This window comes from Hirundo rustica, chromosome 3 (genome assembly GCF_015227805.2).
Source record: "Hirundo rustica isolate bHirRus1 chromosome 3, bHirRus1.pri.v3, whole genome shotgun sequence".
NCBI classification, from domain to species: Eukaryota; Metazoa; Chordata; class Aves; order Passeriformes; family Hirundinidae; genus Hirundo; species Hirundo rustica.
The window spans coordinates 5128102-5144380 of NC_053452.1; the positions used below are offsets into that span (position 1 = coordinate 5128102).

Below are 16279 nucleotides of genomic sequence, written 5' to 3' on the forward strand. Positions count from 1 at the left end.
CCCCGAAGTGTCAAGCAGCTGCAAGCTGAGTTTTGACTGAAATGGAGGATCTGACTCCATGGATGGCTGGAAGCTCAGGGCACCTGATGCCAGAGCAGTATAATTCCACAAATACTGCAGATGGAAGTATACCAAGCCCTTCCTCACCATCTTCCCGTCATTACCCTTCAATATCCATCCATAACTTTTCTTTTTTTTTAAAACAAGTCCCCACAAGCCCAGTTCTGATGTCTCTTTAATTTCCCAGATGATTTCCTGACTTGCTTGCTGCTTGCAGGAAGGAAAGCTTCCTGCAGGCTGGTTGCACCCAGCAGAGAATACGGATGCCTTGCTGCAGCAGGAGGGAGAAAATCAGAGCCAAAGTCATTATCCCCTTCACCACCACTCCTCTCCATCCTCTGTGTAAACTCTCTGACAGCATTCCCCTCTTATCTTCTTCAACAGTGTCAAGCAAAATGAAAAGGTTAGACTTGAAGGCTTTTATGTGGCCTTTAGATTAGACAACCCATTTAAAAAAAAAAAAAAAAAAAAAACCACAAACCCTACACACTGCAAAATATTTTTAAAATCACAGAAACACAAAGGTTTAAGGACTAAATTTGCTACCTCAGCTAAATTACTTCTGCTTTAATACTCCTCTGTGAAGAAATACTCAATATCATGCTTCCCAAAGTGACTATGGCAGCCAACCACAGGACCAAAATTTTGCTACAGTATCCTACAACACAATCCCCACACTTTGGAACACCATGCTCCTTTACGTTCTTCATACAAGAAGGGATGATAAAAATGAAAGATGTAAGTTCTCACCTCCGATCTGGTCAGGGCTTTCCCTTTATTTTCTGTATCTAGCATCTCCCTGCTCTATTGCTTTTTCCTCTTTCACATACCCACATTTCCTTTTCTTGTTTGGTGGAGGCTATTTGAACAGTGACTCAGAAAAAAAGAAAAGAAAAAAAAAGAAAAAGAATGTTACTGAATATTCTATATTCTGAATATACAGGCTCCAGTGCTATATGCCAGGACATGTCCACTGGATGATGGATTGCCCTACACATGGATCAGAAGTGGTTTGGTAGCCCAGGCTTAAGCCAGCTGAATGGAGTAACTTTTAGAGTAGTTCATAAGTCTTTGCACAGTATCAGCTCTTAGCTTTTCAGTCTTTTAAAGACAATTCACAGGTCTGCGGTAAAAATATATGGTGTCTTAGTTTTGCATCAACACCATACATGATCAAATCAACTCGTTATCTAAGATTCATCTGTTTGTCTGGAAAATAAATGTCAGTACTGTCAGGAAAGGGAAAAGTTTATGATTAAACTCCAGCTATATCATCTCTCATAATACTTGCTTGAAGACAGCAAAGATTCAGCACTCGATTTTTCATCCGCCTCTTTGAAATAGCATTGCAGAGAAGCCATACAAAAGAACACTTACAGTGAAACACATACCTCTACGGTCAATGTTACGTAAAAACCATTTTGCAATTAGCTTAGTTTTAGGGTAGAAAAGTAATTCAACAGCATGTGACACAGGATGACTGGACTAAGCACAGAAGGCAATTTTGTTTAAACACATGCAGACATCAAGCCAATGATCTGCAGCAGCTCAATGCAAAGCCAATGTGCACTTCTCTGCTGTCTTAATGGACTGCTTTAAACGTGAAAGAAATTCGTGCGCTGCTTCTGCAAGAAATCTCCCCTCGAAGAGGAACAAGGACACAACTCAGTTTTCCAGCATCTGCAGAGTAATTAAGGAACTCAAATCATGACCCCTCTGACAACCCCCCTGCATCAGTGCTCCCCATCAGTGACGGTCACTGAGGGAAGCCCAGCCTGAGAGTCATCGTGGGATGCTTACTCTACATTATATTCCTCTTCAATTTTTCAAGCCAGATAAAATAATAAACCTGTTAGGGCTGAGACCACATTCCTGTCTCATGAGCGAAGCTCTCAAGCGAGGAAAGAGCTGTTACACCATTGCAATCTAAGTTAAGAATACCAATAATAAAATACTATACCTTTGAGTATTTTGAACATGGAATTAAGTTATTTATTCAAAGTATCACATAGCAGCACTAAAAGCAAAAGGCACGGGCGCTTTAATTTTTTCATGTACAAATGAGTTTTGCATGTAGATAGCTAGTGTCTTGCCATGTCATGACTGCAGAACGACAGCAGATACTTATCCACTCAGCCTTAATTAATTTACTCCCAAATGAATACTGCATTTAGAAGGAAATGTAATTTTATCCTGGAAAACCACTTCACACAAATGGGACAAACTGTTACCTCATCTGATTTGTATCTATTTTCTAATCACACAGAGACTTACTATAAAAGAATTCAAAATTATTCTAAAAATATGCAGCTGCTATTGCACATATATATTCCATTTCCCTCTCTGGATAAAATCTTCCTGAGGAAAATAGCAGACTTGCTTAAGGCTTGTTTTTCTTACATCTCACATGGACATGCCTAAAGCACTCGTATCACTTTTCCATCAAACTTTACATCACCTATGTGGAAATATCTACAAGTTCAACAATGTTCTGCTGCTCGTGTTCTGCTATTTTGGTGTTTTAATTATGTTACACCATATACCAGAATGAAGTTTGACATTAGTATTGAATCCCATAAATCATCCCTTTAAGAAAATGCATTCCCTTGAGGAGAGGTAAGGCGGGTCATAATCAGAGTCCCTGTTTTAGTTTCAAACCTTGTTAAACAATCTTCACTGTTTTCAGAAACTCAGTGCCTTTTGAGGCACATAAGAAGCATATAACTATATGTTAGCCCTTTTTGTATTTTTTTTTTTTCTATTTGTGGTGGAAGTTCTTAAAAAATAATACTAGGAGTCAAAAATAAAATATGAAATCAAATGTGAATTCAACATTAATTCAACAGTGCTGGCTCTGGAAGAAAGGCATGATAACACAGCGTCTCAGACGTACATTTCCTTCTCCTTTTGCATTTTTCTTCATCCTTTCAAAACATTTCACTAAGGAAATGGCTGATGATACAGTACAAAAACCAGTGTACCACACAAAAATGTGAAAAAACCCCCAGTTTTACAGTGATATTCCGGGATTCAAGATGTCAGAAGCTTACAACACAGACTTTACAAATAATAAAGCTAATCATGTTGCAATAAATTTCACTAGAACTACTTCCTTAGAATGCTGTCTCTTGTAATGGTGAAATCACAATCCCATATTATCACTCTCTAAAGGGATGCAATCAATCCGGTCTAAATGTTTATTTACTGACAGAAAACCGAGTTTTAAGTTGGGGCAGGAGAAATTTTGCACTTGCAAGGCACAGCTTCCACAGTAATGTGAGATTATGCTTTGAATCTTATGGGGATGCACACAGACAGGGATTGATAACAAACACTGTGACAGCACCAGACCCACTGGGGTCATTTGCAAAGGCTCAGGTATTTCTCAGTTTCCTCTTGAGAGATCTGCAAAAACGATGAGGTGGAAGTGTGCAATTCTTTAAGGAAATCTGTCCTTAAATTTCTGTTGTTCTTGCCAAATCTTTCATTTTGTGCATTTAAGATGTGCTGAGGAGCTCCTCTCCCAGGATGCCCCCAGTCAGCTGAGGAGTGGCAACAGCAAGGGATGCTCAGTAAATGAATTAATGCTCTGCACTCCCTTTTTCATGTTTTCAGTCTGTTGATAAAGAGACGACTCGGATATTGCCAACCGCTCTACTTTTACCCCAATGCACTATGAAGAGGATTTCTAAACATCTGCACGGCACAATGCAGATCTCTGTGCCTCTCTAAAGGCTGTCTCTGGGAGGCACAGTGCATTAGTACCGGCGGCCTCACCCACACCGCCTGGGTTTAAGGCACAGAGCCACTCAGAAGGGGGTGGGGAAAAAAAAGGCAAATTGACACCACTACTGTTTGGCTGAAAATGAGAAATCTGGGATCCTGCTGCTGGAGGCAAGTGGCACATGAATCCTCCTCTGCTCTGCTGTAGGAGATGCTCTCCAAAAGGACCAGCATGGATGTGCTGACCTGGGGGTAATGAAGCCACTTCCTGAATGCTGGCCTGTGTCACAGGTTTAAGCAGCCTGTGGGGTCCTGAGCCGGCCTTACCTCACCTGGGTGCATATAACACGCACTAAATTAATTTTCTCAGAGAGAGGATCAATATTTACTCCAGGATCAAAATGCTTTTCGTTTAAAGAACTCAGCAGTCTAGGAAAACGAGGAGCGATCATTTCGTTCGCATGACAAACAAAAGCTTCCTCGCCAGTAGACGCTGGATATTGACAATAACCTATGAGCGTCGTAGTATGCATAGTAATAAGGTGGCATTTTGCTGCAGTGGATTTCTATCTTGTGGACTTCTGGGTTTGAATCCAAGCAGAAATATTAAATAATCAAAATATATTATTTTCCATTAAAGAGTAACATTAAAATAATTACAATCAACAAACACTTACTTCCACATCCCCCACATAAGCTTTACTTAATGTCTCCTAATTGAAATACTGAGGCTATAAATAATGAGTAGTAAATCACTTGGTGATTCAAAATGCAAGGAACCTGTAGTTTAGGGGTTTTTTTTGAAACTATTATTTTATTTTACCGCAATTAAGCTGGTAGTGCACCAAGCTGCCCCCAAAAATGTCACACCAAATTAATTTCCTTTTTAGTAACCATGGCAGGTCAAATAATTTTAAAAAGTGAAGGTGTCTTGGTAATGAGACTTAACTCAAGGACACTAATTTACAATGACATGGGTTCCTCCATTCTGTATTACCTCACGTACTTAATAAAACATCCTTGAAGGGTCAAATTCTTATGTCACCTAAAAACGGTTTTGATCACTCTCTATCTGAACTGCATTAATTTTATTTCTAATAGAGCACCCAGTTTTCACCCTGCCATATCACTGTGACCTGGCTGTGTTTCAAAAGACGCCACGAGCCATGCTTGTGATCACCCGCTGCACAACATGGACCCCAGCGAAGAACAAAACCAGCTCCTGTTAGCCACCCACTGACTGCAGCACGCATGGGCAGTTCTGGACCTCCCATTTACTAAATGGACTGAGTTGGTATTTAATCCGTCAGAAACATTCAAGTGAACACCAGCTCTCCACGGTTTTTGGCCTTTTTATGTATTTTAAACACTTGTGTTTAAAAAATAGTGTTTCCTCAAAGATATCGATCGCATTTATTTCTTTCCAATGCTCCTTAATCAAACCAAATCAAATCCTGAATGTTACATTTCACCACCATGCAAAGTGTTTCCAATCTGCTGGACTCTGCAGTTATTTCTGATGGCTATTTATCTCATTTTTCAGAAAAACACTACCTGTAAGAGTGGCCAGTGAAAATAAACAGGACCAGCGATGCAAGAATTCTTCAGCAAGGATGAGACCAAGTGTAGGCTCACTGTATCCAGTAGGTAAGGCCCAGTCCTCAGGATGGTAACTGATTTTATGCCACTGAACATTACAAAAAAGATGTTAATACAGACTGAGAAGGCAGTGAAAAAAAGATTGAAATAATATCAGAAATATTTTATTTTGTCTTGTTTTATCAGGGGTTTTATCGAGGCTTGGGAACTCCCTGAGCTGAAAATTGGTGGGAATTAAGAGAACACTGTGGAGAGGCATAATCTATGTTTGCTCTGTTCCTGCTCTTCCCTTTGCACTCTTTTATGGTCATTAAGGGACTTGTTGCCTTTTTTTTTTTTTTTTTTTTTCTTTTCCTTTTTTCTTTTCACACCTTTCTAGAAACACGGCAGTAGAACGCTTCACGCATGGAGAGGATGGCGTAAGCTCCTAGTACATTTCCCAGTCCCCAAACTCATTTAATATAAAATCCTGCAGTTGAGGACATAACAGATATTAAACTGATAAAAACATATGCTGCACTTGATCTTTGCTAAAAGGTCAAGAGGCAAACACGAATCGGCAGCCTCGATGGCTTCTAGGTCTGACTCAGTGCGCACGCTGAGACTGAATCATCCCAACATTTTAACGCCACGGTAACAACCACTATGCAGCTTTATCACTCAGATTTATTTTAAAAAGCTGCAGACAGATTACAGATCCCAAATAACTCACCCCAGGATCTCAGTGAGCTCATGATTTTGCGCACACAGGAACTGCTTCAGGACAGGAACTTGGGAAAGTTAACGGTGCCGTGTCTAGCCTCCCAAAATATTTCAGTCTTGATCTGATTATTTCTTCTACGGTAAACTGAGTAACAAGCAAAAACACCTAGCCCTTCCCTCTGACCTCCAAGCTCCTGCTGCTTCAATGACCCAGGGCCCCAAATATTTAAGGAATCTTCTGTTTTCTGAATCATAAAGGTTGTATTTATAAAATACATCTCCCCTACAGAAACTGTATCACAAAATTCTAAAAAAGTTGAGGGAATTTTTAATAAATAACTTATTAAAAACAGAACTACTCTCTGTATTTTCTTAATCCTGGCATTAGAGCATGTTGCACGCTAATTCAAAGACTAAATATCAGTCTTGCTAAAGCACAATTACTCAGTATCAAACTCCACCGTAAATTAGCAGAGAAATTGTCCAGACATGAAGAGCACTAAGTCAATACTGTTAAAGCATCAAAAAGTCATCTCTGCGCATGGAAACAAAAAATGTCTTTTGAAGTTAATGAGTAATAACAAAAGGTATTTTAGTAACATGGAAAAAGACACCTATTTCTTCAAAATAATTTTCTGTTTTCAAGAACACTTTGTAAACACTTTGGAAGCCGTTTTATTACCAATGATATTTTCAGCCACTCATCATAATCACTGATTATATGCAAAAATAACAGCAGGTCAGAAGTAAAAGGAAAGGTATTGTCACAGCAATGACCATCCAATATCCTGATGTCGGCGCTCCCAGCTGCACAAGACAGGCAGTCAGTTATAACTTTGTTTTAATTGTTTAACTCTCAATACAGAGTTTTCAGTGAATTGGCACCAGCAAATCCACTGGATTTTAATGAGTTAAAATATTTTAATAGCATAGCTTTGTTATTTTGTTTAATCACCTTTCCCTAAGGCTCTGAACAACATTTAAGCATGTGCTTAATTTGCTATTGAAGTCAAAGGAATGAACAGTGAATACTGAAGTTAAGCATGTGCTTAATGAGATTTACTGAGTCAGAATGCATAAAACCCAATGTGAGCAGAATCAAAGCCCTGAGGTATTAGCCAAGTCCACCCCGAGTTTCCCTAAAGATACAGGGCCTCCAAAAGGTGAATGAAAATTTTATGTTATTATGACATGTCTACTGCACACCCATATGTCTGAAATATTTATTTATCAAAACACATACCAGACTTTGTACGTCTTTAAAGTAACAAAAGAAAAACCTTTGGATTTACCCTAAAATACTAGCTGGAAGATTTTGTGGAATTTTTTTTTTGTGTCAGTAGCCCAGCAATACCCTTTGACATGAAACAACTGCTGGTTTGTCTCATGTTTCCTCCAAAATCGAAAATGTAGTATAATTTAGGTGTTTTGATTTGGGGCAGGAGGGAATGAAGGAATGGAGCTAACGTAGATATTTTAGTTATCTGTTCCTCTGTGAAAAAGAAGGAACTTAATCCAATATCACTATCTCACCTCCCCAGTCACTCAGGCAAACTCTGTAATCCTCTGACACCTGCACATGGAATCTGCATTGTACCAGTCATAACTTTTTCTCAGACTGGATTAAATAAAATCACCTGCATGCCTTTAAGCCCCCTTCTTTACTACCAAAGATTACCACTTCTTCCTAGAGCAGGTGAGTTCAGTTTTAACGAATAGCAACTCAATGAGCTTTGAATGCAGCATATAAAATATAAAACCGTACTTTTCTATTTTCTGTGACATTTAAATGGCCTAATGATCATTTAATTTAATTGCAATTAATAAATATTTTCTTGACAGTAAGTATGAAAAAAAGGGGGGTTGATTCCAGGAGAAAAATTCTTCAGATTCCATATTCACTACAAAAGTTCAATCTGACTTAACAATATTGTAATTCTTTCTCTTTTAGCTTACGTGGAGGATCTGATTTTGGCATCAAATGTCACTGAGACTGTTTGGGTTTTTTTTTTTGTCCTGCCCAGAAAAAAAATAACAGTGATTTGGAGAAATATTTAGCAATTTCTCTTAAAAACATACAGTCACCAATCCTTTCTCTAATATGCTGTCAAAATCAGCACATCCATTAAAGAAAAAAAAAAAAATTAACATTTAAAAGTTGAACATAATCCTTACTTCAAAATGGCAGTTATCAGCATGGAAGGAGTTAATCCTCCGCAGTCTTTTTCTAAGAGTAAAAAAGGCAAGGAACAGCTGTCATTCAGGTGATGAATACAAGCTGCCAGCCTTTTAAACAGCAGGTACAGCATTTGAGCTCTGAATTAATTAGCATTCAGAAAGCCTAAACACGGCTTGATAACTCCGCAAGATGATTTTTGTCCCTTCCTGCAAATTAATACTGCTATTAAGATGAGCAAGGGCACAATGCAGATCGTAATTGTACCCATTAAACAAAGTTTCACAAGTAATGAATTGGAGGCTCTTGCCAAGAATGCATCAAGTCAAATAAAGCCCTGCTGCAAACAACAGACGCACAGGAATCCGTCTCCACTTTTTCATGGCATTCAACAAAGCCACGTACGACATGGATTCCTGTGTAAATGCATGAAATGTTTTCTGCACACAAGCACAGGCTCCTCAAAAGTTCATGTTTTCAAAGGTTTAAATAGTGGCTTTGTCTCAGAAGCATTCGGGCTGCTTCCATCCAAGAGCCGCCTCTAACACACACACGTATCCACTGAAAGGGAGTTAACAGGGCCTCAGAGATTATACTTGAAATGTCTTAAAAAACAAGGCCTCCCTCCATCCATTGCTGCTGCAGCACTGCATCAAAGCCTGCACAATCCATGTGGAAAACCTTCATCCTGTATTTATCATTTCCTTTAAACAATGAGCATATTTTATAAAGCAGAAAAATGATTGATACCGGAATTTAATGATGTTTAGTAAGTGGCCATCTGTCAACAGTCAAGGAGTAAAAAAGAAGCACATTATTATTTCCCAAAAGACTAGAAATATTGGTGCTAATTAAAAGGCACATTATCATTATCTCAAAGCAACGTCTAAACACTGATCAGACTTCACATCCAGGGCAGGAGAACGAGGGCGAACTGTGGATATGAGCGTTCCCCAAATGGGTCATTGGGGTTGAGAGTCTCCAAACTGGATTTATGACAGCATAAGGATTGAAACTTGGCAAGAAGCTGGTATCTCCTGACTGGGTGGGCAAGCAATCAAACCCCAATCCAATGTAGGAAAATTATTCATTTCAAAACCAGCTCTTTAGAAGATACCTTTGGTACATTTTTGTACCAAGAATTGTAGAAGAAAAGAACTGTGCTAAACATGGCACCTCACTATTTATTGTTGTCAATTTTCCATCCACCACGTTTCACAACAAAATAAAATTTGTGGTGCCTGAACACATGATTAAGTGCACCACACTAGACTGCAACGTACTCAGCACTTTTAGCTGAGAAGTGGCTCAAGGTCACTTGGGGACTCATGTGGTCAGATGGACAGAAGCCTCCACAAAAAGGAACAAAATCCATGAACATGGTGTCTGAAGCACTTTTGACTCTTGTGGCCTGTAGGGTTCAGGATGTTTCAGCATCTCCTGCTGAGTGCCATGGAGGAAGAGGATACATAAAGGTAGGTGGTTCAGTCTGCTGCTCATGTTTGCCTGGAGCGCTGCCTTGAACATTAATAGTCAGTTTATTACCTTTTAAAATGTAGGATTTATTGCCATTTTCATAATTCATCTTGATCAAAACCTCTTTTAAGCAAGCAAACCTCTCTTAACCTCAAAATCCATGCTTCATGTTCTAGCTGAGGCCACCAGCAGCCTATAACATACTTTTTGCCCCAGAATTTAAAAGCTGACAAGACTCTTGGCATTTATTGCTGGCAGGGAGGCACAGTTACAGGCCACTGGCAAATGTTTTCCTGCCCTTGAGATACGAGAGATATGTGAGCAAGATACGACTGATCCCACCACCCACATCGTGGAAACTCTACGTACACTCCCAGGTTCAGCAGTATTGACTCTGAGCCAGGCCCAGCAGTTCACCAACTTTATGAGGTTTTGTGTTGTTAGAAGAAGAATGCAATGTTAGAATGTTAGAAGAAGAATTACCTGCACTGAAGGTAAGCAAAGCATAGACAGACACGAAGCAGAAGGCATACTGAGAATAGGTGGGATGAAAATAGGGATGGGAGAATCCCACTGAAAGCATGGAAAAATAGCAAACTGGAAGGATCCCAGGCTGGAGAGAAGCACAGCTACCCTGGCAGATGAGGCCCAGGGGCACGAGTACCATTCCTAATTGAGGGCAGGCATTTTCCCCACCATATTTTTACTGGCTAACTTTTTCACCTATAATTGCCACTATCAAATTACCATCTCCACAGCGCAAAGCCACCCCTAGTCTTCCTCCTCAGGTCAAGGAAGAGGAGGAATTCATCACCTCCTCATTCATCACTGTCAAGTGAAGCATATTTCTATTTTTACTTGTCATTTTCAAACCATCACTTCACACAGGTGTGACCTCTGATCCTGACTTTCCTTCCAACACTCCCCTCGCTATACTCTGGTAGTCCTCCATTATCTCCTCCCTGAGAAATATTAAAAAATGTAAAGGAGATGTCCCTGGTTTTGATTACCCTATTCCAATATAACTCCTTGATCTTCAGCATAAACACTTCAATCATTCTGGCATTTTCATTGACTCAAATTAAATGCAGAGCCAGTAATTATTTCACAATCCCCTTGCCCTTTCCATACACAAGTCTTCTGCCTTATGCAATGACAAAGTATTACCTCCCAGACTCTTAAATGGTTCAGATACTTGAGATACATTTTGGATGTGAATCTGGCATGAGGGGACTCTTTAAGTGAGGCTTACCCAGTTCTAATTGTTAGCAATTACAGTGCTTTTCTCATGTTGAGCTCCAGTGCTCAAACACGATGTGAGCCGCATAACCATACAATAGTCCCACTGATTAACAGGTTCCTCGGGGTGATCATGAGCATGAAGTTCAAGATCCCCTGCATTTTTCAGCCTCTATGTGTAAATTCAGCAAAGCTGAAGCAAAAAGGGAAATTCACGGCACTGTTTACATGAATTGGAGACTGGACATTTCGACAGTCACGTAGAAATGAAAAAAACACCGTCAGTATCCAGTTTTCACTTGTGTTATTTACTTCCACATTCGCTACGTACGTTTTAAACTGGCACGGAATTCTTTCTTCTTGGTGCCTCCCATATTTGCCTTCTGACTGTGCAATTGTTGTACATTGTATGGCTGTCAGAGCAGAAGTGGAATGCATGAAAAGCTGGGTAATTGTAAGTTGGGGCATATGGTACTACAGAGAATGTAGGGCTCAGTAGGAAGAAGGGGGTTTTGTTTTGATTTTTTTTTCAAGAGCCTGGATATGACTAAAGCTTTTTCCAGTGGGCTAAGAAAATATCCCTTGTTTACCCATTTCTCCATAATTTGAAAAGTTACTTGCTTTTTTTTTCCTCCCCCTTTTTCTTTGGGAGGTGTGGGGTGGAGAGAGAAGAAGGACAGAAGTTATGTTTAATATTAATTCTTATTTATGTGACAAATATGTCACGTAAATTAATTCTTTCTGGTTCATTTCTTGTGTCCTAAGAAAACATGTTCTCAAACAGCAGGCACGACATTGAGATTTTCACAAAAAAAAAAACCACTGAAATGAGCCAGCTGCTGCGTAAACATGTCAGGCATCACACCTCACGTACATTGAAATGACCAGCACAGTTCGCTCTTCTCCAAAGGTATTGCTTCAAGCTGATTGCTGACTCAAGACAAGAACACAGCCCTGGTCACAGTGAGTTTCTGAGTATTTTCTCTGCAGCTGCAGGGTATAGAGGGTTTTCTGTTTGTTTTGCTTTTTCCCCCGCTCTTTTGTATGAAACCTCAGATTCTGGAGTACAGTTTGGCAGCACCATGCTGAAATCGCTGCCAGTTTCCGAGGGTACAGAATCTCTAATAACACAAAGCCCTGACCATCTCCTTGCCCAATAAATAATCAAAATTTTGTACCACCATTGTCCTTAAAATATACGACTTCTTGTTTTCCTCCCCCGGTTGCAGCTAATCCTTTCTGTCAACGGGGTTTCATCTGTAACAAGCCTGCCTGTGACACGCTAGGTCCCAACACATCCCTCAACAAATCCCCCGTGCATGGCACGGCTCACAAAGCTCATGGGTTGCAGAAAGGACCACAGAGACAGAGCCTCTCTCCTCTAATGGGATCAGAAAGGATGGGATCTTTCCCATGGAAGACGCTCGTCCAAGGCGAAGCCAGGAGAGACGGCGCGCTGTCAGGGAAGTCCTGGCTCGCACGTTGCGTTTCTGGTGCATAACCAGAGCAGAGCGTTCGTGGATATTCGTATTCCTGCACGGCTTCTCTGCCAGGTTGAATTATTGGTCTCACATGTTTATCACTGTCATGCTGGAAAGCTGATCCAGGTGATGTTTGCTTCGCACTCAGCAGTTTTGAGCAGCATTTTTCTAGCTTTAAGGGCTGGCATTGCATGACTCGCTCTTTAGGACTTGCTCTTTTCCTTTTTTTCCCCACCCTTCTTGTGCCCCTGCTTCAATTTTACACTTCTTCACTTTGCCCAACAGATCAAAAAGATTGAAACAGATCAAAAGAAAATAAAGTGTATGTATCATTTTCACCAGCAGTGAATTATCAGACGCTTCCCTCGGCTTTGCAGGAAGGACAATGGGAATAAACTCCCTAAGAGCTATTTGTTCTCCCCACTTATCCAGTGCCTGGCCCTCTACCCACAGCTTAATGTGCAGCTGTGGAGGGGAGGAAGGTGACAGACACCAGCTTGCTTTCCTGCTTCCTGTGGGAGAGGACATTACCTCTCCTTCAAAATGCTATTACACGGCCTGGCTGCTTTCCCCCACTTTCTCAGGGAAAGAGCTCCATTTTCATCTCATTGACAAGGAAATGAAAAGTGCCCTCAAATTCACTGTAGAGACACTTGACACCTAGGGGGCTGTTTTTCCATCTTATCTGGGATTTTAAACCAGTCCCTATAGCTCACCGCGCTTCTCTGAAATCTGCTGCCAAGGAGAGAGCTTCAATTCAAAATTCAATTCAAAAATTCACTCAATGGCCCAAAGTGCAGCTAAAGCGGCGCTTGCTGAGTGTCAAACTGCTAACAACTGAGAGATTGCCGCAACAGCCATTAAATCCAAAATTGCAGAGGCTCCAGTTTTGTCTTCTGAGATGTCTGACAAATAGTGTGCCTCTGTCTGCATATACACACTCTCAAGCAGAACGACAGAAAATATTTCACTGAGGGTACTTTGAAAAGGATATCGTCCGCTATTTCAAATTTATTCTGTTCTTGGAGTGGTCAGATGGGGCAGCAGAATGACAGAGCTCACCCCATGACATGTCAGATGACACACTACACAATTCTGTACTCTTTCAGATTCAGCATCTCAGATCACCTCAACTAATAACTAACAATTATTTACCCTTAGTAATTTCTCAAACAGTCCTATTATTTACTTTTTACAATACTATTTATGACGTCTGTTGTAGTTGGTTAATGTTACAACCAGCTGAAACACCTGAGGTATAATGTATAAAATTTCACCTTGGGCACTCTGCTGAAGTGCTGGAATTGCCAAATCTCTATGGGATGTCTCCACTTAAGTAAATACTGTTGCAGGCACTTTAGACAAATTTTCATGCACCAGTCTATTAATGTTGTTTCCCTACATAGAAAACTCCCGAGTGAACCAGAGGCATTCATTAATAATGTGCATTAATGGGCAGAAATTTCTTCACATGGACTCTATAAATCTTCAAATGCTTGCAAGATAAATAGTTTGCTTTTGTGTAATAAGAAAAGACAAAATGCTGTGTTTGATTAAACACTTGGATCTAATTTTTTTTTAGGAGTGTATCAGCACTCATACCAAGCACAGACGGGGGAATAAGTATGAATTTATTTTATGCTCCCTTTGTTATGTTCACAGGAATATAAATTTACATTTACTGTATTATTGTAACTAAATTTGAGAACCATTCATCTGGGGAAAAAAATGCAATGAAGACCCACATTTCTGAATGGATGGTAATTATCTAGGTAAAAACAATTAGGCTACAGCCACCCTACCAACCTTGTAATGAGGTGAGATCCTACTAAGAAAAATAACAGGAAAAAGAAAAAAGGTAAGAAAAAAAAAAAAATAGGGCCATCTGAAAAGATTTTCCCACCTGCTTTCAGCACAGCCGGTCAGCCAGCAGTCAGCTAAATAACTCAAAAATGAAAGAGGAAAAAGTTAACTCAGATTATTCACTAATTGTTAAAAAAGAGGACAACAGTAGTGAAACCACACAGCTTCCTCTCACCCAAGCAGAGAAGGCAGCATATGCTATTATTTCAGGGGTATCCTTTCCTCCCTGAAAAATAACCCTGACTCACCTAATAATTGGGTTTATGTGTTTATAGACAGTAACTGCAGCTGAATTCAGGCACAAGTTAAAACTTCTTTCAGCTAAATATGAAAGTAAAAAGTCCTGCTTAAAGCCACCTTTAAATCAATCACATCTGCTGGGGGAAAACAACAGTACAAAGAACAAACAGAAAAAAAACCTCACAAATTCCTTGTGACAGTCTAAAACTTTGGCTTTTCAAGGCATGTGGTCATCTAAGCAAGTCCCCCTGGGACCACATGGCATGTCAACAAATTAACATTTTGTTTAAACGTCAATCAACAAGACCTTTCCATTCAAACCCAGGTCAGCTGCACTGGCAGCTGTTAAAGTGGTGACACTCCTTGCCTACACAGATGCCTGGGAGTTGGGGGAAACGCCATTCTACTTTTCAAATGTCCTCCCAGAAGCTTACAGTTTAAGCTGTTCAAAATCTATCCCCAAAGAATATCACAGTAAAATTTCTGGGGGCAACCTCAACTGTTTCCTCCATCCTCTCCTCATTCAGGATATTGGAGGTTAAAACCCCAAACAGCAACAAGTGCATCATACATTACTCTGTACTGCTCATCATCATTCCTGTAAAGTACTTTGGGCACAGTTTTACAGGTAGCGACATCATGGAAACTCTCCAAGAAAAAAGGGAAAACACTGGCTTACAACGCTGATCCCCAGATCAGGGGAAGCTTGCAAAGAATCCTGTTGGATTACTCTCTTAAATTGCTGGGATTTGCAGAAAGGCACCACCTCATGGCTGGGGCAGAGCAATCCCAGGGTGCAGGCAGGTAACACCATGTGATTCCAACAGAACAGCAAGGGCCACACATGGGAGGCACGTGGGGAAGGATGGTGGGGTGAAATGAGAAAGAAAAGAAAGCCACAGAGCCAGGGAAATACTTTTCTTGGTCTTAACTTTAAATGTTTGTCAAATTTTTTGGTAGTTTCAGTCTCTTTGAGTATGAATAAACAACACTGAACTCCGCCAAGAACAGTCTCAATTTGTTATGAACTGCAGACAGCTCACGCACGAAGACACTCCTGTTCTTCCTCTCTGCCATGTAAATAAATATACATGATCAAATTGCAGGTGATAAGCAGTAAAGAATAACAAAATCTGGTTTACTTCACTGTGAGTGAACAAGTTATGCACATAATCTCCTTCCTAGGTATTCTTCAGCACAATGTACAAGAATTTAAAAATGTGTTACCCATGATGGTTCTCCTAATACCTTTAATTAAAACACTACCAGAAGTTATAATCAAAAAGGATTGTTTCTTTTTTAATACACTAAACCCTCAAGCTCCTGTTATTTTACATTCTGGTCAAAAGGAAATGAATAATGAAGCCACATTTTGGGATTTAACATAATCATAAGATTCTCAGTTAAAGGGCAGGAAAGAGATTTCATTTTTAAATTTCCTTTTAACAGATACAAGCTTTATGTTCCTTTATTATTACAACTATGCTAATTTAAAATGTCACCCTTTTAAGCTCCGAGCACTTGTTAACAAGCTGCATCTTTCCTCTGCCCCACTACAAATGACAAACACAGGGTCTCACTGAATGAAAAGAAAACCAGTTAATAATTGGCCTTATTGTGATTTCTGGCTGCCTTGTACCACCCTTCTGGATTTCGCTGTGAATGCAAAATGCTTAATATCATCAAGTTTTCCTGGTGGTCAGTATGCTAACTTACAACA

The 16279-nt window shown here is 40.0% G+C and overlaps 1 protein-coding gene and 1 non-coding gene across 3 annotated transcripts in view; both read right to left on the reverse strand.

Annotated features, from left to right (window-relative positions):
• MACROD2 (mono-ADP ribosylhydrolase 2) overlaps nt 1-16279 on the reverse strand; it is an 843060-nt gene that overhangs the window by 454105 nt on the left and 372676 nt on the right. The window lies entirely within an intron of this gene.
• On the reverse strand, nt 5757-5932 carry LOC120751335 (U2 spliceosomal RNA). Its single transcript, XR_005700398.1, has one exon. It is a non-coding gene; the product is annotated as a U2 spliceosomal RNA (small nuclear RNA).